Genomic DNA, 24,744 nt, shown 5'->3' with positions numbered 1-24,744 from the left:
AAATAAAGCATTACCTGCCATTTTCATGATCAACGTTTGCAATAGAGTGCATAAATGCTTCGGTTTACAGAAATAGCTAGACCTTCCTGAACCCTCCCAGTGATTAATTAGAAAGCCTGTCTTACAGATTTTTCTCTCAGGTGTAGTAACCTTGTAGCCCTTACCATTAAGAACTAATAAATAAATGCTTGGTTAAGCATAAACAGGGTGATAGGCAGTGGAAGAGTGATGATCTTAGTTTTTATGCAATATGCTCACTCCATCATTTTACCTTGGAGGACAAAATAAGATACAAAACTAAAAGTTGCAAAAGCAGCTACAGTGAGCAATGTGTTATTAACCATTTAAAAAGTGTTAATATAGCCCTCACTGTGAATGATCATCTTTGTGATTATATCACAATTAATTTTAAGAAATAAAAGTTCATGATTTCAGGAAAGCATTTCCAATCTGCAATTAAACTGGGTAAAAACATCTAGTGGGTGAGGGACCAGATGTTTAAATTTACTTTTAAAAAAAGAAAAGGAAAAAGATTAGATCATAGCTAAGTATTCACAATCAAATGGAAGACTGCCCATTTAACAGATACTCGAGTATCTGATTTGCACAGATATTGTAAATTACCCATCATATTAAATACAGCTCCTCATCTCCTTCCCATATATTTTATGCTAACAAACTTCTGTAACTGCTGATTCCTTCCATCATCCTCTCTTTTTAGATACACTTTGAGAAATAATATGTCGAACTGGGAGCTTTGACAATCTTGAAATGATATCATAACCTTCAAAATTTCAGCTTCTATCATGAAAATGTTAACAAATAAAAATGTAAAGTTAACCCCATTATAGCTACGCCAACAGAATCCCACAACATGACAGTATATTTAGAAAAAATATCAAACTGAATGACTATAAACAAACATTTGGGTAGATACATCTGTGAATAACTAATTCAGCTTAAAATTTTCTTTAGAGCAGTAACAGATTACAAAATCTAGGCCACAGTATATGGTCAAGTCATTAGTTTTTCTTATTGGGGAAATGGGAGTTATTCAAATAGAACAAATTTGTACTTCTTTGATAATTGCTAATTCAGTTAAGGATTTCCTTTAAACCAAAATAGTGACTTGTGACAAATAGCAAAATATATATTTAAGGCATTATAGTTTTGGCTGACATTTTTCTCTTTCAGAGTTCAAGTTCACATTAAAGTAGTTACCCAAGACAATGCCTTATACTTTGAATAGTTCCAAAATATAAACTTACCCATTACTTGGATAAGAGAGCCATGGATTATGTGTGAATGAGGAATAAGAGAGCTACCTAAAAATATCACCATTCGATTCTTTGTGAGTCCTTTTTCTGTTATACTAAGTTAGCATTGCATCCAAACAAATGGAAAAAACTAAAGACCATCAAGTTAAATTGTAAACTATTTATGGAAAAATAAATTTCTTTAGCTTCCTTTGTAATTCCTTCAAAGATTAACAGTGTGCCACTGTGAGCATCTTGCATAAGCTGATTGAATGGTTTTACCTTTTATTTTTCCTTCAAGAGAAATGAAATGGAAGAATATACAAAAGACAGCATCAAAAATATACCTCATTTTTCTGGGTATTTAAAACTATTCTCTGACTAAACTGTTCATATGACCTCCTCTCCTCTACAGGGGGCAGTTAATCATCACTCAAAAGTTCCCCATTCAGGAATAACTTCCATATTTGGTGAACATCTTTCCAGACACCTATAATACTAAGACAAAGGGATGGAAATGAAATATCTTTTAAAAATGGGACAATTTCATAGATGCTGGCTTTAATACCACATAGATAATCAAAGAAAAAAATGAAGTGAAAGAGAAAAATTGTTGGGAATTCAGAGAAACGTTTCTTCACTATGAGTTGGTAGAATTCCTTGAAAATTCCTCTAAATGTAATTTTTAAAACACCATGAAAGAACTGTAAGTGGCTGAAACATTAGTACTTAAAACAGCATCTTCTGAGAGCTGATTGTAAAAGATGTACTAACACACCATGGTTTTTTCCATCACTTCCCTTTTTCTCCACCCTTTGGTAGTTGGTGTGTGTGTGTATCTGTGGGTATGTGTAATTATTTTTACACTCTCAGGATTTATAACATTTAACTATGATTTCTGTGATTATTTAATCATATATTTTATATATATATATATATATTTTTTTTTTTTTTTTTTGAGACGGAGTCTTGCTCTGTCACCCAGGATGGAGTGTTGTGGCGTGATCTCGGCTCACGGCAACCTCCGCCTCCTGGGTTCATGCCATTCTCCTGCCTCAGCCTCCCGAGTAGCTGGGACTACAGGTGCCCGCCACCACTTTTTTATATTTTTAGTAGAGATGGGGTTTCACCATGTTAGCCAGGATGGTCTCAATCTCCTGACCTCATGATCCGCCCGCCTTGGCCTCCCAAAGTGCTGGGATTACAGGCGTGAGCCACCATGCCCGGCCCAATCTTAGATATTTTTATATAGTATTTTACTTTGATTCATCTCTTGCTTGTAATAATTATCATGGATGCCATAATCCCTAAGCTCTTACCTGCTTGAGAATGTTGTCTTTATATTTCGGATCATATTTTCTTGCCCTGGAAATGTTGCCATAGACCCACTGCTATGTAGCCAGCGCTGCTCTGAAAAAGTGTAAGACGCACCTGATTTTCCCCTATTCCATGACTTGCTTTGTCAGCTAGGATGCCCATATAATTTTATCCTTAGAGAACAAAGAAACTGTATTAGCATATGTTTTAGCATTATTTTGTATTAAGGTTTTTTTTCAGATATAAAGGATGCTTGCACTATACAGATCAAATCTTTCTTCAGGAAAGTTTTCTTATGTGTTAGTTTTTTTGTTCCGTTATTTTCTTCAGAAATAGTAATTTTGTGATTGTTGGTTCTCCTTTTTCTGTCTGCCGCATCTATCATCTCTATAGTAATTTTTACATAGTTCTTTTAACCTAATTTGGTTTTTGAGGTTTATTTTCTTTGTCTTTATTTCTCAATTCTAGCCTCTATGACTTTGTTTTGAAGAGCATATATTCTAATTTTTATTGCCTTTAATGAGGCTTTTATGTCTGTTATGATTTCCAGTTTCTCCTTCATTTCTTTATGAGTTTTCCAGATCAATTTTCATCTTCCATTATTTCACTGTGTCACGTTTTTGAAGTCTTTTTAGATTGTTTTCTAGAGGCTGTGTTGTCTGTAATTCCTTAGAGACTCTGGAGAACTATTTTTTTGAATACTTTCTGTGTTTCTCTTGTGCCATTCCTCTTCAGATTATGTTCTTCGTTTGCCTTTTGTTTATAGTCCCTTTTTCCTTCAGGTTTTATGCATAGGTCAAAGTTGATTTCTTTTTGCTGATACAGTAAGCAGGATACCTTGTACAGGACAGATTGATTTTTATTTGTTTATTTGTGCTCTGTGGGTTTTTCAAAGAAGACTGTATGTTTATTCTTATTATCTTCTTCAAAGGCTCTTCTAATTCTTGTATCATGAATATTATGAGGTCAATGTTGAGAACCTTTAATCTAATGCCCACATATTTCTTACACATCAAAGGTTTCCTGAAACTCACACTATGGTTTCTTTTTATCTCTTTCCCTTTCTCAGTGCTTGTCTGTCACAATCCTTCAGTCTCTCCTATAAGGTCTCATCACTTTACATCAACCATTTATGGACTAACTTTTCCTTTCTTCCACCCTCAAGTGACATAGGATGTTTGCAAAAACGGTTTTAGGGCTTATATACACTGGGAATAGAGGAATTCGCAGAAGATCAAATCAATTCTATAGACAATACCACATTGCTGTTCTTTTCTGGTTTGGGGAGGTGGAAAGCATATTTCCAAAACAGTATCATTTTTAGTTATTTATTTTGAAATGACTTTATGTTGTTATATAAGGAATTATGTTTCTTCTACTCTCCAATTCAGAAATTGGGCCAGCAATGTTCTTTTCTCCTAATTAGGTTTTAGTTATACCTAGGGGCTCCCTAGGTGCCCATGGCCAGCAATTCTAATATAAATAAAAATGCAGTATCATACTCTGTTCTATTACAATCATTAACTGAGTTAAAGCAGAACCCACTGAGATGTCTACTAAACAGTGAAGGAAACATTTATGAAATGTGTGGTCCCCAGAAAGCATTTTTTATACCAGTTCTAAAACAACCCCAGGTGTTGCAAAGAGGTAAGTTTACATATCACCTTCTTTTTGAAAGAATCATTTCCCACACCTTCAGAACTTTTCCCAGCAGCCCTGTCCTGGTTCTAGTCTGCCAGAGATCTTTGGCACTCAAATAAAGTCAGAGGCATCTCCTCAATGCCTACTCCTCATCAAGAGTGTTTGTAATTGAAGATCAAGACAGATAAAGGACTATTCTTCTGACTAGAATAAGTTTAACTTAAATTAGCTTGAATTATTTTATTTTTTCAAGTGCATATTCTCAAGTATCCTGGCAACATTCACGCATATGTTTCTGTGGTGTCTAAACACACAGCAATATCACAATAACACACAGGTAAAAAGGGTTTTTTAAAACAATTACAACATGGATTGAGCAGACCATACTACTTTCAAGAACCTGGATAAAACTGATAGGATTTGCCCTGTATCTTTCAAATCTTTCTTGTGCTTCCAGAATACAGGGGGGCTCGCAGTCAAACACTTCTTTACCTTAAAGTCAGGCTGAACTTGTTCCTTAGGTTATGAAAAGCCAAACCATGGCTTCCATGCTTTATGCTATATTGGGGTATAAGATATTAGTCTTAAGTTAGGCATAGTTGAACAATTGCCGAACTGTTCATTAATCATCATACAGAGCTATCAAATATTTTAGGGCATAAAGTTCCTGTGTTTTTGTTTTTTTAAGCCCATGAATATCTGAAATATTTATAAAACAAATGGTTTAGAGTAGCATGCTGTAAGGTCATTTATTTTTTCCAGCAAATTAATACACTTTACATATCTGTTTCAACTGAAGACTTAGAATATCAACAAATATTCTTTCAGGGAAAATATCATCAAAGCTAATATAGAAAATATAAAGCAGAATAGTATTTGACAGACAAACTGTATATAAGTAAAACAAACAAATAAATAAAATAACAGACCTCATTTATTTTTGCTCACAGGTAAACTCAGTCCAAGATGCTAATGAGAATTCTGAGCATAAAGCAAGGGAGAACATTTACCTCCCTGACTGACTTAAAAGCATAAAGCTTAGGTTTGAATTAACTAACATCTATTATTCAACAATTCAATTCCACAAACATTTACTGTACATATAATATGAGGCAATGAGTTAGATGCTATGAGATGTTAACAGACATACCAGACATGAGCCTCACAGAGTGAACCATCTTTGGGAGATAAAGCACGTATACAGGTAACTGCAATGAAAGGCAAGGTGGCAATGCTAGAAAACACACAAACAAAAGGCTAAGACAGCACAGAGGCCAGAATATTAACATCTAGCTGAGAGTTACAGAGAAGGCTTCATGTGGGAGTGAGCATTTGAGCTGACTCTTAGAGGATGGGAAAGATGGAGCTGGGGCTGGAGATTGGGGAGGAATTCTAGATGAAGGGCACAGCATGATCAAAGGCATGGAAATGTGAACGTATTAGAGTGTTTGTGAACAAATGGAGCATAGCTTGTCCAAGAGGGAGATGTGTTAGACAGTGCTGGAAAGAAGCAAGTGTTTGAACTTGAAAATGGGCCAGAGCTTATTCATACAAGAATAGGTAGTTTTCAAGTTTTGCTGTACATTCAAAATCACTCTGGGGATCCTATTAAAATTCTAGTTCTCAGGCCCATCCCAAAAATTTGTATGCAGTAGGTCTGAGGGATATTGGTCTGTGCATTTACATTTTCAGTGAGTGCTCTAGATCATTTTGATGTTTGTGGTCCACAGACCAAACTTTAAGAAAAAACCCATGTAGGGCTTGGAAAGGAATTCTTCAGGATTTAAATTTTATAATTTTAGGTAATGGAAGTTTTCATGTTTTTGCTCAGTGAAAATTCGGTCAGTTTCAGTAACTCTGACTGTTTGAATTTGTTTATTGCATTAAATGTTTTTTATAACATGAAAACAGACAATGAGCTTTTTAAAGAAAACCATACTGATAAAATATAATCATAGAAACACACATAACACATACACACACCCCTGAATAGTCTAGATTCTAGAAATCTCTATTCTACCAAAAACAGTGTTCAGAAAATGAACCATGCAAGTCTAAAAATTCTGTAGTTTGCAATGTTGGTATTCATAAGCAGGGTGAGACATCAAATGCTTTGCACATCAGTAAGTCCGGTAGAAAAGAAATTTAAATAAGAGACGAACTATGCTGTGGGGCGGTAAGGAGGACTTACATGTAGCTGACCTGTCAGTGTTAAGTTGAAAAGGGTTGTGCTCATGCTTGCATAACTTTTTATGCTGCTTTTACTAATTAACATGTGTAAAAATGTTAGGAAAATTTTCAGTAGGGTAATGCCTTTCTTTACCTGTTTATAATTTATTTTTCTTCTAAGCTTTTTTAATGGTGGCTAGAATCCTGCAGTAGACATCACATTCTTGATTTTTTTGACAGCATTGCCACATTTTCATCCTTTTGGTGTTTCTTAATTTCAAACTCTGCATTTTGACAGCTCAACCCTGTTGATTAATGTCTTCTAGGAACCCCTATATGGCCTGCCTGTTAGTGATCTAATTTTGTGCTGGAATGCCTGGGCTGGTATGTTGAACCGATTCACCACCCAGGTGGCTACATTTGGACTAAATGAGCTGTGAAGGGTTTCATCTTTGCCCATCACAGTCTTCCTTCGCAGAGCCCCACAGTATGCAGCCACTGCTTCGACATGATTTGTCACAACCCATCAATAGAAAATAAATTATTGCCATTCTCACTTGTCAATGGGCTTGTCTTCACTTCAGCTGGCCTAATGATTGGAAGCTCAAAGGGAACATTTCCCATCTTTGTGGAGCATGATTATGACCAAACGCACTGCTCCCCTATGCATCTTGGCCAGTAAAAACACGTAGGGAAAGCAAATTAATTGGCTGTTTTGCGCCAGTGATTAGAACATTACACTGAAGTCTGCAGCAGAAACTGGTATTAGGCAAGCAAGATTAGGTCGGTTCTGACTTTTATTTGCTTAGTGCAACATGATTAGCAACTGCTTCATTCAAGGCTAGTGCACTTGCTGCTGCAGAAGAAAATCCTTATAACATAATGATGCTGCATACCTTTAAGCTGATAAGCATGTTCCAGGCAAAAATCAAAATCTCTTTGGGAAGGAAGCAAATGAGGAAATGTAACAGTGAACTCATCAAATGGCTTTAGAGTCATTCTTATGTCTGGAACTTTTGAAAATTATATTCTTAGGAAACCGGCTCTGCAAGCTATATTTGCAGAATATAGAGGTGGTAATTGTGTCAGTTCAGGAGACAAAGAATAAAAGGACCCAAGGAGCAATAAGAAGTAGAAGGTTACACCTTTCAATGAACTAACTGAAAATGAGCTTGCTTTAAAAGACACAGAAAATTCTTTTTTTACAAACTACAGAAAGAGCTAGAAGAGCAAAAGATACAATGGCATCAAGTCAGACCTCATAATTAAATACAGAGATGCAATAGATCAAAGAAGAAACTGTATTAAAAAATTAGGTCTAGGGTGTGGATTTAGTTTCCCTGTTAACAGCTTTGCCTGGAGTATAATGACACGAGGCTTTATCTAACAGAATAATAAACAAAGATGTAGTGTATAAGTAAAAGAATGCCTGACACTTTAATTATTTTAAACATGATAGTGTTTTAGATTTTGGCCATGTCTCCAAAACTAAGCAATTTTTATTATTGCCCCATCTTGTCTACCACTACCCAGGAATAAGAGAGACAAAAATACTATCAACAAAGATCAGAATCTGAGTTCCTGGCTTATATTTTCTCTGGCCTTCTCAGTGGATTATTTTTCCAACTCTTTGTCTGTTCTTTAGTCCAGAGATGTCTCAAGAATACAACTAAAACTTAAAATGATATACAGTTTAGAAACACTATTAGTGTAGTTTCATGTTCATTTAATTTAGCTTGGGTTTCACCTGTGCCACAAAGAATGACACCTTTAGTTTAAGAACACTAAACTGCCCCTTCTTGGTACCAATAACTCAGATGCATGGAAGTTTCTCCACATGTTATAGACATTTTGGTTTACAAACTCTTTGTGGTTTTATTCCTCTCCCCTTCAAATGAGTGACTATCTTCTGGTGTTTAGAAACATAGGGTTATTAGGCTCCCAAGTCACCCCTTTGGTATCTGGATTAAGGTCTCATGTTATCACGCTGATTCCTTCCTTCACATGGTCAGTGTTCCTTGCTCTAGGAAGCCTTCCCTGAACAAGGCCTTATTTGCCCCCATCCTGGACTGTATTTCCAGCTTCCTCTATTAAAACACGCTAGATCTTTTACTTCTCCTTCTCATTCTTGTCTTGGATTATTAAAGTAAGATCTATCTTCCGTATACTTTGTCCACTATCTTGAGTCCTACCTGTAACTCATTTTTTCTCTTATCTGTGTATTTTGCCCTTTTTTTGTAGTTTGCAGACCCTGTTCCCTAGTGGATGTTATCTGCATCTGATCATATTGGATCCAAGTGAACATTCTTCATTTTATTTAACTCCAGGATCATCATATTTTCTTACAAAGCATATCCCTAACTATGTTCTCAGATATAACTAGGTATTTTATATATACGTACATGAATACAAATTGATGCCTTTTAGAAATTATGTGCCCATACCTGAATAAACACTGGCAAGTTAAGTGAGAGATTATCTGATATATATGAATACACGATGTTACTCTTCATTAATACATAGGTGGAATTTGCTAGCCAATGGCTGCCTTAATCTATGCTATTTATTCAATGATTGCTATTAATAGTAAAATTATTGTATGATTTCAACATATACTTGTGATACTTAGTACTTATTAGATAGTAAGGATTTATACGATAAACATTTGTCCCCCATGGATTTGTGCCTGAAAGAAGAAATATTTTAAACGCAAAGTAATCTTGTGTTTCTCAAAGTTTTCCCAAACAAATAAGCAAAACAATCGAATTCTTCAAAGTGAAAATAAACACTCTTGTTTCATACAGTTTTGTTTATATATTGCCCATAATCAGATTTATGGAAAATGTTCAATGTCAAGACTGGAAAATAGCATCTTACACAGCCACTGTATCAAGGTTTTACAACATACATGTAAACATTTAGGAGACAACTTCATCAAGAAACGTGAAGAGTCTGACATTTTTCCCTTGCTTTTAAGCTAACGAGATAGCCTGCTAAGGTTTCATAAATGCTAGCAGGAGACATGAGGCTATTAGGAGAGAGGCAAAGACCTTAATTACTCATGGGACTATGGGCAACATAAGCTCCACATTTACATTGGATACCCTTGGTCACCCCACTCCCAAGTCTCACAGGAGGAATACAGAGTGGCCCAAGTGGATGCTGCATGTATAGTGAATTTGTGTCATAGCTAAGGAACCTCAGTTTGGGAAATCCAATCTTATTAGGGGGCTGCTAGCAAACCAGCCCAACCTTTGCCCAGGAAGGAGTCATTATCTTTATTATCCCAGTAGAGAAACAAATCTGCTTTCTACCCTGAGGGACTCACTATCTTGAGGCTGTCTGCTATGCAGAGCTCTTTGAACAGATAGTCTGGGACAAAAGCCATCACAAGACATGTAAAAATGCCATGGAGAACTACCACCTTAACAAAGTTTTAAATAATATGAATCATATTAATTATTAAGAATACTTATATGATCCAGATTACTGTATAAAATACATTATGTACATTATCTCATTTAATTCTATCAATAGCTCTATGAAATCGGTAATATCATCCCCATTTCATAGATAAGGAAATTGAGGCACTCTAAGATAAGTAACTTGACCAAAGACTTAGGATTGTAACCCCTGTTTGTTTGACTCTTGGGTGTTTCACAGGCTCTCTCCCCACAAAAGGCTTTTTCTCTGGTGTTCTCCATCTCAATGAATGACAGCATTCATCTAGTGGCCATAGGAGAAATTTGGGCATCATGATTTTCCTTTTTCTCTGGTTTCATAAACCTCCAAGTCCTATTGATATTATCTACTATATAATAAATATCTCTTGAATGAGTCCTTTCTCTTGGTAATATAAGTTAGACTACCATTATCCCTGGTTAGAATGGCTGCAACAGTGACTTCCAAATTGGTATTGCAGTCTCCTATTCCACCCACCTAATACTACCTCTTTTAGCTAGAATCAGCTCTCTACAAAGCAATCTGATGACATTATTTTACTATCTAAAACCTTTCAATGATTCTCCATATATTTATCCTTAGGTTAAATATAAATTCCTTGAACAGCCCACAAAAGGCCTTTATGATGGGACCCAGACTCATCTTTTATCTACTTAGCCCTTCGACTTTGACTTCCCACCACAGACAACATTGTTTATGTCTGTGAAAGTCACATTCTTACTCACCTTGAGTGATACAGGTGCTGTTTTCCAGTTTGGAATATTATTTCCATCTTCACCTTCACGTCTCTGCCCCTTCCCTCTAGCCTGGCCTGGCCAACTCCTATTAAGATGTCATTCCCACTGTGAAGTTTGCTGTTGCTCCTAATCTGCATGGAGTGCCCTTTCTCTTGTTCCAGGAAGCACCTGTACTTCTCTGATCATGGCACGTAACATGCTGGACTGTAACTGCTTTGTTATCTGTCCATGCACACTACTTTAGACTCCAGGATGATAGGAACTGTGTCTTATTTACCATTTTATTTAAAATGCCAAAGTACCTAGCACATATCACATTCACAATGATTTATTTTTATTTTCATTTTTTAGAGATGGAGTCTTGCTAGGTTGGCCAGCTGGTCTCAAACTCCTGGCGTCAAGGGATCCACCTGCATCAGCCTCCCAAAATGCTAGGATTACAGGCATGAACCACTGCACCCGGCCCTGGATAATTTTTTAATTAGTACATGGGTATATGCATAAATGAGTAAATGAGTAGACAGAAAATGTTTCCTATATTTTTCCCTGCAATTAGTGTGCTGCATGGAAAAGAGGATCTCTATAAAGATCATACCCTTCCTTCCTTTATCAAGTAATTGGACAAATATTCATTTTAAAGGAAATAAAAATAAAACCCTCAAAAAATAAGCAAAAGGAACCCCTTTTAAATAGACTTATTCATTGAGGCAAACCAATGATATAAGAGAAGTTTCTTTTCATTTTACCCTTGTCTCACTTCAACATCCTCTCCTGATGGTAGCATCACCCTTCCCTTCCCCCAATACCTGAAGTGTTCGACTGACTTTAGTTGCTCTGAGCCCTCCACTCTAGTGGCCCCAGGGCTTGTACTCTCTGGGAAACTCCTCGGTCCTGGGCCATCTTTATTCTTGCCTCAATCAAACCAAATTTCTTCCTACCCTCCTTGTAAATATAACCCTGTCTGATGTCTTCATGGCTCCTAGTGGTTTAAGAAATTATTTTAGCATTTTAGAAGTTAAAATGCCTCAATTCAATTGAAAGGTAGAGAATAATAAGTACTTGAGTAACTGTGACCAGTTACTGAGCTTTAAGACACCCTTCAAATCATATTGTCCAGGCAAACTCTTTTCTCTACGTTCATGTGAGGGCCTAGCCTGAGTTTTGAGGAAAAAACAACCAACAAACAAACAACAAAACAAAATAAGAAAAAATAGACAACACTGAAATATTTTGAATTATACACATGAAATGCAACATTTGGTCAAGATGAGGATAATCTAAATCAAAATATTAAAGTGACATTAACTTGCTTCCTATTTATATTCATTAATGAAATACAGCAGCCAAGTTTTTTTAAAGACAAGAGAAGAAAAGTGAAAGTTTCAGAGGGGTGGCTTTGGAAGTTGCCAGGAAGTGCCAGGTGACAAGTGTTCAGGGGATCAGACAACAAGATGGAATGATGGTCAAGGAAAAGGAAAAGAAGGCTCAAAAAATGGCAATCAAGAGAAGATAAAGGCAGAGTGGAAAATAAATCTGAATCTATTACTAAAGGAAAGCAGAAGCTAATGAAAGTAGTAAAAATGAAAGATGGACCAAGTGTGCATAATGCAGAAATGTCCATCTGGCAGGTACATTGCACATAGGCCAGAGGAGAAACCAACATGAGAAACACATCAGGGCAAAGAAAAGGCCAATGGGTGGGAATGGAGAAAAGGGATTCAACAGAACAAAGATTTGGCCTTAGGCTTAGTGTGGGAGTTGTGAAGAGTCAAAAATATTTTTTTCAAATTGATAAATTCAAATATTGACAAACAATGTAGAAATATGGTTTTGTTTGGAGATAAATATGAGGTGAAGACGGAAAGAAAGATTGAGGAATAGAAGTCTGTTCTCTTTTATTACTGAAAATCTCATTTGCCTAAGTAGTCTACTTGCTTTCTGTATTTCTCTCTTCCCCTTTTCCCTTTTTAATCTTAATCTAACTTGGCCTCGCTGGGACTTAAACTGGTGAATGGTTCTTCTTTCCTGAAAAACTTTCCTCCCTTGATTCCTCGCACTCTTCTCTCCTGGTTGCCCTCCTACTCTTAGCTCCACCTCCATCTGTCTCTAGCCCTCTCCTCTTAACACTACAAACCCATCCTTGGCCATCTCATAACCTTGCATCTCGTAAACCCCTAAGCATCCCTGAGGACTCTCATGACCAGACTTCCCTGATAAGCTCCGAATCCATATTTGTTATTCTAGACAATTTCACCACGATGAACTCCTGGCACTTCAGATTCAGTGTTCATACTAGTACTTATTATCTCACTGCCCCACTTCCTCTTCCTGATGATCCCATGCCAGGTTCCTCTACCATGATTTTGGTGTGTCTAGGGAAGATAAGCCAACTCATCCCATAAAAAAAGAGGCTCTCCCAACATGCTTTCTTTAGGCTGGTACAACACCCCCAACACATCACCTTAACATTATTGTTAGTTTGGAATTATAGATTAGCCAGTTTATTTGGCCCTAAGTAAGTATTGGTTCTCTCCAATTGGAGGGAGAAGAAAGCAGGGTAAGAATATGGTAAAGCAGTGTTCAAGGAAGATCACTGTGGAAGTAAATGGAAGGGATCTGGCCTGAATCTGAAAATTCTGTCTGGGACTCTTTAGGGGTGAAGGGAGTAGTAGTGGGAATAGAGATGAGAAACGTTTGTACTTTGAGAGAAACATTGTTGGGAGCCTGTTCCATTCAGATGGAATGGAAGGTAGGTTTAATTGCTGCCATTGGGCTTTTTTACCTGATTTTTAACAGGAGGAATCCAGGAGGAATAAAGTGATTAGCCTGTGATAAGAGGGGATAAAAGGCAATGATTACCTAGTCCTGGGGGACCCAGGGCTCCCGTTCATACTAAAGGGCTTGGTCTATCCTGAACAGGTTAACATCAACACCACTAGGACTATATTTAGGGAGGAGAGCCATTTTTCTCCATCTTCTCACTTCCCCCACATGGAAAAGATTCACAAGAATTGTCTCTAAGAACTTCTCAATGCAGGAGTTTTAGACTAGACAAGCTACAAAGGAACAGGAAATAGCTTCCTAATTTTTTTTCACATTTCTAATTCTCTACTGTTGCCCTTTATTTGGTGATAGTTTAGGAGAACTGAAAAGTACAGAAACAGATTAGATGAAAATCCATATTTAATCCTCCAGTTGTCAAATTTCCATGAATCTATGTTAATTAAATAACTTGAATCAGGCCCTCATTTACACATTTACTCCTTAATTATTGTGATTATCTTGACTTTAAAATTCTGCATCAACTGGAAATGAGTCCCATAAAACAAAAAATATTATGACATATCCATGTTGACATAAGAGGAAAATATGAACATTTCAAAGGATTTTTTTCTCTTTTGCTATGTATACATGTAGGAGTTGAGTATGAAGCAACTATTCAAACATTTCAGAACTCAAATATCTTGATAACCAAAGGAAGCATTTAAAATTTAAATTATTCATGTCCTTTAATTTTCTATCTGGTGTGTGTAGATACCATTTTCAAATGACTTACGTATCATTTAAAAAAACTTTCCTTAAAATAGAAATAAATAGCATAGTGAAAAAACTTAGCAAGAGAGTAAAAGGCTTTTACTCTTACAGATAAACATTTTCAGTGGTGTCTGATTTCACATCTTTTGCTTCCATTACAGCTGAGCAGAGCCCCATAAATGAGAAGCCACGAAGACTGAGGTTACACAGTGATCCACAGTTGCCACAAAACTGAGCAGTGAGTGAAACCCTGGTGTCACACATGCTATTTACCATCATGGGCTGAACTCCTGGTCCACTGAGCAGCATATTTAGTTATACATACCCATACTGTAGGTAGCCCTATATTTTGAAATGACAGTCTTGATTTAAATTTTGCTTTCTGAAAATGTACTTCAAAGATAGAGAATTATTAGACCAGGGCAGAGAAGATAGAAGTATAGTCCAGGAAGAATACTTTTGCTATTCATATATTTAGATATCAGTGTTTTTTTAAAAAGGGACACACAAATAATATTATAGAGATTTAAGGTGTCAGTAGTGAGAACATAAGAACTATTTGGGACTGAGAAGTATATAATACTAAGGGATTGTGTGAATAATACTTAGATTCACTTATAAGGCAATATGTTTTTTAACAAAACAAGAAGGTGGGAATGCTGCAAACGTCTCAATGTTGGGCATTCTTATAACTCTTGGGTATATTGCCCAATAGTATTACAATCATAAAGCTCATTGAGTCAAGGTAATGAAATTCAGGGAACATTGAATATATGCAATGTTTGTTTACAAAATCATCATGTGGTAGAATAACAATAAAACACAAACACGTAGGTATTCTAAAAATGAAACACCATTAGTAACTCCAAAGTTAGTAAAGGGTGTGGGCTTACCATGAAAGTCATATAATTATATTTCTCAGTTTCACATCAAAAAGCAAATATTGGAGCAATAATGACACTCCTTAGAAATTACTTGAATGAATGCTTCTGGAATCCTGAACTTCTTATAGTTTCCCGAGCTCAAATGCTGTTTCATACCTTTTTCTCATGCTTTTCTTCCCTGTGCCTTGAACACCTTTGCTTCTGTTTTTTACCTAATTCCTTCTTGTCCATCTAGACTGAGTTCTAACCATTTTGTTTTTGGAAAGTCTTGACTGACTTCACAGGCTGGGTTAGGGATGCCTCTCCATCCAAAAGCATTCCAAGCATATTTCCAATAACCATGATAGTTCAAAGGATTTGCCCCACTGTAAGTGATGTGAGGGCAAAGAATGTGTATACCTTTTTATCTTTTATTTCCCTGCTTTGGAACAGTGTTTGTCACTTAGTGGGTATCCAAGGAATGACTGTTGAACTAAACCAAACTGCAGTAGCAAACATTCCAGAACTGTGAGGAAAAGGGAGATTGCCAACATACCACAGAGTTGATTTCATGCTATGATTAAATTGGAGTGCCTTGTCCATGAACTTACTCCATGTGTCCTGCCTCTACCCTCTAATTTATGCTCCTTCCTCCTCACTGCATATTTCTTCCCAATGTCACCTGCTAACATCCTACTTATGTGCTTCCAGATCTCCATCAAATTTCTTGTTCTCCATGAATGTATTTTCCAACTGGATATTACTCCTCTGCCCTTAACCCACAGATTTTTGTTGTTGTTGTTGTTCCTTCCTATGACATTTACCTTATTCAGCTTTGGGGTCTTATTTATATGCTTATCTCCTCTCTATCTTTGTGCTTTTGCACTGGTTATCACTAAGCTTTATGTATATTAGATACTCCATAAGTAGCTCATAAAGGTCCCCAAACTTTTTGGCACTAGAGACTGGTTTTGTAGAAGACAATTTTTCCACAGATGGGGGCGGGGAGGAGAGACAGTTTTGGAATGATTAAAGCGCATTACATTTATTGGCACTTTATTTCTATTATTATTACATTGTAATATATAATGTATATACATGTATATATTATTACGTGTAATATATACAGTGACAGATCATCAGATATTAGATTCTCATAGGGAGTGTGCAATCTAGATCCCTCGCATGCACAGTTAACAACAGAGTTCACGTTCCTATGATAATCTAATGTTGCCGCTGATCTGAGAGGAGGTGGAGCTCAGGTTCACTCACTTGCCCACCACTCACCTCCTGCTGTGTGGCCTGGTCCCCAAGAGCCCATGGACCAGTACCATCTGTGGCCTGGGGGTTGGAGACCCCTGAGCTATATGAACAGATTATAAAAATATATCCCATGTCACAATATTTAAATACAGTTACGTACTGCTTAACAATGAGGATACAATCTAAGAAATGCATTGTTAGGCAACTTCATCATTTAACATCATATAGAGTGGACCTACACAAACCTAGGTGGTAGAGCCTACTACATACCTATATAGTATAGTGTATTGCTCCTAGGCTACAAACCTGCACAGCAAGTTACCGTATTGGAATACTGTAGGTCATTGTAACACACTGGTAATTGTGTGTCTAAACATATCTATATATAGAAAAGGAGTAAAAATATCATATGAAAGATAATGGTGCACCTTTATAGGGCACTTACCATGAATAGGGCTTGCAGGACTAGAAGTTGCACTGGTGAGCCAGTGAGTGAGTGGTGAATGAATGTGATGGCCTAGGATGTTACTGTACACTACTGTAGAACTTATAAACACTCCACACTTAGGCTACACTAAATTTATAAAAACTATTTTTTCTTCAATAATAAATTAACCTTAGCTTACTGTAGTTCTTTACCTTTATAAATGTTGACATTTTTAAACTTTTGACTCTTGTAATAACATTTAGCTTAAAACACAAATACATTGTATAGCTGTGCAAAAAATTCTTTCTCCATATCCTTATTCTATAAGCTTTTTCCTATTTTAAAAACATTTTATTTTTTACTTCTGAAATTTTTTTTGTTAAAAACTAAGACTGAAACACACACATTATCTGAAGCCAACACAGGGTCAGAGTCATCAATATCACTGTCTTCCACTTCAACATCTTATCCCACTGGAAGTTCTTCTGGGGCAATAACACACATGGGGCTGTCATCTCTCATGACAATTCTGCCTTCTACAGTATCTCCTGAAGGATCCACCTAAGGCTGTTTTACAGTTAACATTTTTTTTTAATAAGTAGGAGTACACTATAACAATGAAAGTAGAGTGAAGGAAATATAGAAACCAGTAACATAGTCATTTGTTAATATTGTCAAGCATTATTTACTATACATAATTTTATGTGCTATACTGCACTTTTATATGACTGGCAGCACACATTTGTTTATACCAGCATCAACACAAACATGTGAGTAAGGTGTTGCACTACCACTTTATGACAGCTATGATATCACTAGGCAATAGGAATTTTTCAGCTCCATTATAATCTTATGGATTATATAAACAGCATATATAAATGTATATGCTGTTAATTGTTTACTGAAACATCATTATGTGGCAAATGACTATATAGAGACAATTAACTAAACAAATCCTGTGAATCCTGATTCAGATTCCATTCACTAAGAATCTGTGATAACACTTGATCTGGTTCTTTTATACATTCCATGTACATGGTGAGCCAATTTAAGAGGATAAAGTGCACTACAGGTCTTAGACCTATTTTATTATGGGACTGAAAACTATTAATATTAACCTATTTTAACCATCACAGCAGACCTGGAAACATATATGCATTAGTATGACCTAGAGTTTAGACTCCTCAGTAACCACTGATTCATTTTTGTGATGTTTTACATGTCCCTTCAAATTCGATTGTTTCTCTAATTTTGTAATAGAAACATTCAAGCCAGGTTGTCAGAATTCTTATCATTCATTTTCTCTCTTCCAAGAGTATTAAGTGTTGCATTTCAGTTTCATCAAAAGAAGATGCTAGTCCTCCACAGACTACGAGGTGTGACCCTAAGAGTCCCTCTTTGTGGTCTCAGGGGTAGAGCCTGCCAGGATTTCAGAAGGAGCTGGAGGTTAGAGTAACCAGGAGCAGGAAGTGGCCAACTTTCATCCTTCTCTAGGAGTTGCCACTTGACAAGTCATTCCTATTTGATCCACAAAACTTTATAGACTCGAAGTAAATGATGTGTATTTCTACAGTGGCCTTACAGATGGCTACAAGTTCCACCAAACCATGCCTGTGAAGATTACTTCTGTAAAATCAGACATGGCCAATATATGCATCCAGACCCTCCTTCAGCTGTCCAAGGTCAAGAGGTCCTCAGCCAAGATAATTACAAGATATGCTCTCCTGAGTCTGAGTCCTCACAGGAACCTGCCCCAAGAGGCAAGAATGAGGCGATGTTTTGTGAGGAGGTTCCTGAAAATCAAGGAGTAAGACCCAGAGGACAGGGGCAGTCTCTGCTCATTCTCCAGCCATGAGTCCACTCTGTCACAAACAGGCCTGAACTGATTTCCTCTGCTGCCTGAGCTTTCAAGATTTCAAGATCATGGAAAACCTAAGTAGTCCCTGGGAATGAGGCATCTATGTCCTTATTCTTTGATAAGTTCCTCCTGTTATTGGAGGAACAAATACAGAGGTCTCTGTCTTTATCTCCTTCCCCAAAGAACCTTGTCTTTTCTTTGGTGAAATCTATTTTCTCTCTCAGTAAGAATCTATGTAAGGTTTAGGAAGTTAAGATGTTTGTGGCTTGTTAGATACTGCATCAAGGCCCATTTTTTTCTCACCCACGCCTTTGCCCCTCTAGTTCCAGGCAAAACAGTGAAGTGCATAATTTTCCTCTATGATCTTACTTCTTCACTGTCATTTAGTAGTCTCCCTCCCTTTATCTCTCAGGGCACCCCTTGGCTACACGGGTCTACTTGTAATAAAATATTTCAGAGTTGAAAGGAACCTTAAAAATCACCGATTATAACCACTAAACAGCTTCTCCTGAAATCCTAGTCCAACTTGCCCGTACTGAAAGCTAACTGTTTTATCTAATCAGATAAAAGAATCCATGCCAATAGCCTGTAAGAGAAGATTAAAGGAGATTCTTGGGCCTTTCTCTCCTCTCCCAGGCAACCAACATATATTTTAATTGCGATTCACTGGAGATAATGTTTCATTCAATATTTCAGGTAAGGAGAAAAGAAAAGAAGAGGAGAGAGGATGGTATAATGAAAGGATCAAGGAGTGCTGTTATTTTTTAAGCAAGTGAGACCATTTGTTTATTCTACACATAGGCTTTGACTCCATTTATTATTTTGAACAATCAAGAAAAACAGTTTTCTTGATGGTGGCAGAAGAGTGATATAGAAAAAGCTTTCTTGATGGTGGCAAAAGAGTGATGTAGAAAAAGAGCAAGGATTTAAGAAGCAAGAATGTTGTTTTCAAAATTGAAACCTAACCTAGAAAATCACATTTGTGACCAATGATCAGAATGTCACTATATATTGCTTTGCAAAGATACTCTCTTGCATAATTAGCTCTTAAAAATCATAAAAGCAGGCATCTTTGAATTTATTTTTATATATGATGGTATATGAAAATAAGTTATGCTTTATTCAACCATATGCCAGATACTCCTCATTTCTAAATTGCAAATGGTTTTTTTTGGTAAAAATCATATATATTAAAGCTACATTTTTATTGTATATATTTAAGATATACAATATGATGCTCTGATATACATTGTGAAGTGATTACTATGTTAAGCAAATTAACATATCCATCAACTCGCACAGTTACCCTTTTGTATGTGTGGAAAGAGCATCTAAATTCTACTTTCTTAGCAAAAAATCCCAAATACAATACAATATTAACTGTAGTCCTCATGCTGTACTTAGATCTAGACTTGTTCATCCTACATAATTACAACTTTTTATCCTTTGACCTATATCTCCACATTGCCTCCACAACTACCTCTTCCAAAAAATTACATTTTTGTCCAAACAATGCTTTACCTTTTTGTTGTTGCTGTTGCTTTTAACTTTCGAAAGTTAATTTCACATTTCATTTTTACCATGTTACAATCCTGTGAGATGGATGGTACTACTAATAAAGAAACAGCTAAAGAGGCACAATGAGACTTATCCAAGTTGCATAGTTAGTCAGGGACTAACTAGTTATCTGTGGTGCCATATCTGAGCACATGTCTCCTGGGTCCCATATCTGGGCTCCCTTTAGCCCAAAAATATACTTCACGTAGCCTGTATACCTTTTTGTCAGCTCTCATTTCAGTCCTGATGATGGTCTTTGCAGAACAGAAACTAATTGCAAAGGAATCTGTTACCTGTTCTCATCAGTGTACCACATATTCTTCCCCTACAGGAAACAGAAGCCACAAGTGCAACTGTGATGTTAATCACTTGACAAACATTTTCCAAGTGACATGAATATGTTAAACTCCACTTACAAACAGTGTTTTAAGTATTCCTATGATGTACAAATATGCTAAATCTATCGAAGGCTGTTCTGGTGATCCAGAAAGTGTTATAAAAGGAACAAAGGAAATGATATTTTCTCTTTTAGGAAGCATTAAAGATGTCTTCTTTAATAATTATTACAATAAAGATTCTCTAACAACATATGCTAGGTAATAATTTTTGTCTTGTAGAAATATGAATGTTTTCTAATGGAAGACATTTAACATGCCTTAGTTAAAGATTAATTCAAAGAAAAGCCCTCTTTGGGATTCATCGCAACATCTATAAGGTGGCATTATTTTTCCAATATTCTTTTACTCTACCCTCTGCATTTGAAAGAGCGTATGTCCAACCTATAATTATTTTCTGCTAATTAGAGTAATTCATGGTTAATTATTCAAAATGATTTCTCTTCAAAATCAACTCCATTTCTTTTTCTTTTCTTTTCTCTTTCTTTTTCTTTTCTTTTCTTTTTTTTTTTTTTTTTTTTGAGAAAGAGTCTCGCTCTGTCACCCAGGCTAGAGTGCAGTGGCACAATCTCGGCTCACTACAACCTCAACCTCTGGGGTTGTAGTGATTATTCTCCTGCTTCAGCCTCCTGAGTAGCTGGGATTACAGCTGCCCACCACCATGCCCAGCTAATTTTTGTGTTTTTAATAAAGACTGGTTTCGCCATGTCAGCCAGGCTGGTCTCGAACTCCTGACCTCAGGTGATCAGCCCATCTTGGCCTCCCAAAGTGCTGGGATTACAGGTGTGAGCCACTGTGCCTTGCCCATCAACTGCATTTCTTGCCATGACATTAAAAAAAGATACAAATAAAATATTATCAGAATGAAAATTTCTATCAGAGGAGAATATACTTTTTACTTTCTTTAAATAGCACTAAAATCTTTCTTCACTAGGAAAGGTCCTATGAATTCCTACTTCAATTCATTTGGACTGAGAAGGGCAAACTGAATCACGAGGTGATGACTATAAATGTTTTTGATAATTAAGGATTCGTTGTATATATAGGAGTAAGTAATTTTACTATTAATATATTCTTAAAGAAGAGTTATAAAGCAGTAAGACTTAACAATGGCTAAGGGCTAACAGTAAACACAGTAGCTTGGGACCCTGGATGTCTGAAGATGTACTCTGAGTAGACAGTGTCTCTTTGTGGGCTCTCATTTGGGTTCTGCTGATGGCTAAATCTCCCTTTTTGTCCTAATCTTGATCCCTCTTTTCAAAAAGCAGCTTCTTTCTTCTTTTATCTGCCTAGGAAAGTCCTGAGCCTTCATCTGTCTCTAAATTAAGAACATGTTTGCCTGCATCCTGCCACTTTCCCCATTCTGACCTCACTTATCTCTCCACTTTGTGCTATTCTGATTGTCATAAGAGACCAAACTGTCCCTCCTAAGAGGCTGAGGTGCTCCTGTGCCTCAATTTGTCTTAAGTAATAGCCTCAATATGAATCTGCTCTGCATAGCCAAATTTTCTACATACGTTTATTGAGTACCTTCAGTGTGCAAGACCTTAAGTTATATAATCTCCTAAAATGAAGTAAGTTGAAATGCCAACTGTGTGTGACACAAGGAGTTCCATTACATTAAAATGAACAGAGGAGAATAAAGTTATCGAAGCATAAATTTAAGACTAAAAAAAGAATTATTAAATTAGAAATGACATCTACTTCTAGATTGAGAAGACAAAGGAGAAGATTATAACTCTCAGAAATATTGAAATTATTGCTAAAATAAACTACTGGTTTGACCAGGACTTTTCAACTTAGTTTATTTGCTTTTCCCCCTGTTATGGACTAAATGTTTGTGTCACTGCAAAATTCATATGCTGAAGTCCTAACGCCAACGTAATGGTTAGGAGGTGGGGCCTTTTGGAATTAATTATTCATAAAGTTGGAGCCCTCATGAAGGGGATTAGTGCCCTAATAAGAAGAAAGATGAGTTTGCTGTCTCTGCTCTGCTTTCTACTATATAAGGATACAAAGAGATGCCAGCCATCTGCAATCCAGGAAGTTGGCTCTTAGCAGGCACTTGATCTGCTGACACCTTGATCTTGGACTTGCCAGCCTCCTGAGCTGTGAGAATAGCTGTTTATTGTTTAAGCCACCCAACTATGGTAATTTGTTATAGCTGCCTGAACTAACTAAGATATTCTCCCAGTGGGAATACAGCTCAACTTTTCTAACAAAAATTGGTTTTAAAATCCCTTCCTTACACCTTATACAAAAATTAACTCAAGATGGATTAAAGACTTAAATGTAAGACCTAAAACCATAAAAACCCTAGAAGAAATCCTAGGCAATACCATTCAGGACATAGGCATGGGCAAAGACTTCATGACTAAAACACCAAAAGCAATGGCAACAAAAGCCAAAACTGACAAATGGGATCTAATTAAACTAAAGAGCTTCTGCACAGCAAAAGAAACTATCATCAGAGTGAACAGGCAGCCTACAGAATGGGAGAAAAGTTTTGCCATCTACCCATCTGACAAAGGGCTAATATCCAGAATCTACAAAGAACTTAAACAAATTTACAAGAACAAAACAAACAGCCCCATCAAAAAGTGGGTAAAGGATATGAACAGACACTTCTCAAAAGAAGACATTTATGCAGCCAACAGACATATGAAAAAATGCTCATCATCACTGGTCATCAGAGAAATGCAAATCAAAACCACAATGAGATACCATCTCATGCCAGTTAGAATGGCTATCACTAAAAAGTCAGGAAACAACAGGTGCTGGAGAGGATGTGGAGGAATAGGAACACTTTTACACTGTTGGTGGGAGTGTAAATTAGTTCAACCATTGTGGAAGACAGTGTGGTGATTCCTCAAGGATCTGAAACTAGAAATACCATTTGACCCAGCAATCCCATAAACTGAGTATATACCCATAGGATTATAAATCATGCTGCTATAAAGACATATGCACAAATATGTTTATTGTGGCACTGTTCACAATATCAAAGACTTGGAACCAACCCAAATGTCCATCAATGATAGAGTGGATTAAGAAAATACGGCACATAATATCCAGAATCTACAATGAACTCAAACAAATTTACAAGAAAAAAACAAACAATCCCATCAAAAAGTGGGCAAAGGACATGAACAGACACTTCTCAAAAGAAGACATTTATGCAGCCAAAAAACACATGAAAAAATGCTCACCATCACTGGCCATCAGAGAAATGCAAATCAAAACCACAATGAGATACCATCTCACGCCAGTTAGAATGGCAATCATTAAAAAGTCAGGAAACAACAGGTGCTGGAGAGGAGGTGGAGGAATAGGAACACTTTTACACTGTTGGTGGGACTGTAAACTAGTTTAACCCTTGTGGAAGTCAGTGTGGCGATTCCTCAGGGATCCAGAACTAGAAATACCATTTGACCCAGCCATCCCATTACTGGGTATATACCCAAAGGACTATAAATCATGCTGCTATAAAGACACATGCACACGTATGTTTATTGCTGCACTATTCACAATAGCAAAGATTTGGAACCAACCCAAATGTCCAACAATGATAGACTGGATCAAGAAAATGTGGCACATATACACTATGGAATACTATGCAGCCATAAAAAATGATGAGTTCATGTCCTTTGTAGGGACATGGATGAAATTGGAAATCATCATTCTCAGTAAACTATCGCAAGAACAAAAAACCAAACACCGCATATTCTCACTCATAGGTGGGAATTGAACAATGAGAACACGTGGACACAGGAAGGGGAACATCACACTCTGGAGACTGTTGTGGGGTGGGGGAAGTGGGGAGGGATAGCTTTAGGAGATATACTTAATGCTAAACGACGAGTTAATGGGTGCAGCACACCAGCATGGCACATGTATACATATGTAACTAACCTGCACATTGTGCACATGTACCCTAAAACTTAAAGTATAATAATAATAAAATAAAAAAGAAAATGTACAGTCAGGAAAATTAAAAAAAAGAAAATATGGCACAAATACACCATGGAATACTACGCAGCCATAAAAAAGGATGAGTTCATGTCCTTTGCAGGGACATGGATGAAGCTGGAAACCATCATTCTCTGCAAACTGTCCACAAGGACAGAAAACCAAACACTCACTCATAGGTGGGAGTTGAACAATGAGAACACATGGACACAGGGCAGGGAACATCACACACTGTGGCCTGTCTCGGGGGTCGAGGGCTGGGAGAGGGATAACATTAGGAGAAATGCCTACTGTAA

General features: G+C 36.8%; 1 protein-coding gene and 1 long non-coding RNA gene across 9 annotated transcripts in view; one reads left to right on the top strand and one right to left on the bottom strand.

Annotated features, from left to right (window-relative positions):
• The window catches only part of KIAA0825 (KIAA0825 ortholog), a 462,297-nt gene that overhangs the window by 52,551 nt on the left and 385,002 nt on the right, over positions 1–24,744 (bottom strand). The window lies entirely within an intron of this gene.
• Positions 1–24,744, top strand: part of LOC117980229 (uncharacterized) — a 237,116-nt gene that overhangs the window by 91,014 nt on the left and 121,358 nt on the right. For all 8 annotated transcript variants that reach the window (XR_008625327.1, XR_008625326.1, XR_008625330.1 and 5 more), the window contains one exon: positions 14,278–14,354. This is a non-coding gene — a long non-coding RNA (uncharacterized LOC117980229). The remainder of the gene's footprint in view (positions 1–14,277; positions 14,355–24,744) is intronic.

The sequence above is a fragment of the Pan paniscus genome, chromosome 4 (assembly GCF_029289425.2).
Source record: "Pan paniscus chromosome 4, NHGRI_mPanPan1-v2.0_pri, whole genome shotgun sequence".
NCBI classification, from domain to species: domain Eukaryota; kingdom Metazoa; phylum Chordata; class Mammalia; order Primates; family Hominidae; genus Pan; species Pan paniscus.
The sequence above is the reverse complement of the archived record's forward strand: the minus strand, read 5'-3'. Positions and strand labels throughout refer to the sequence as shown.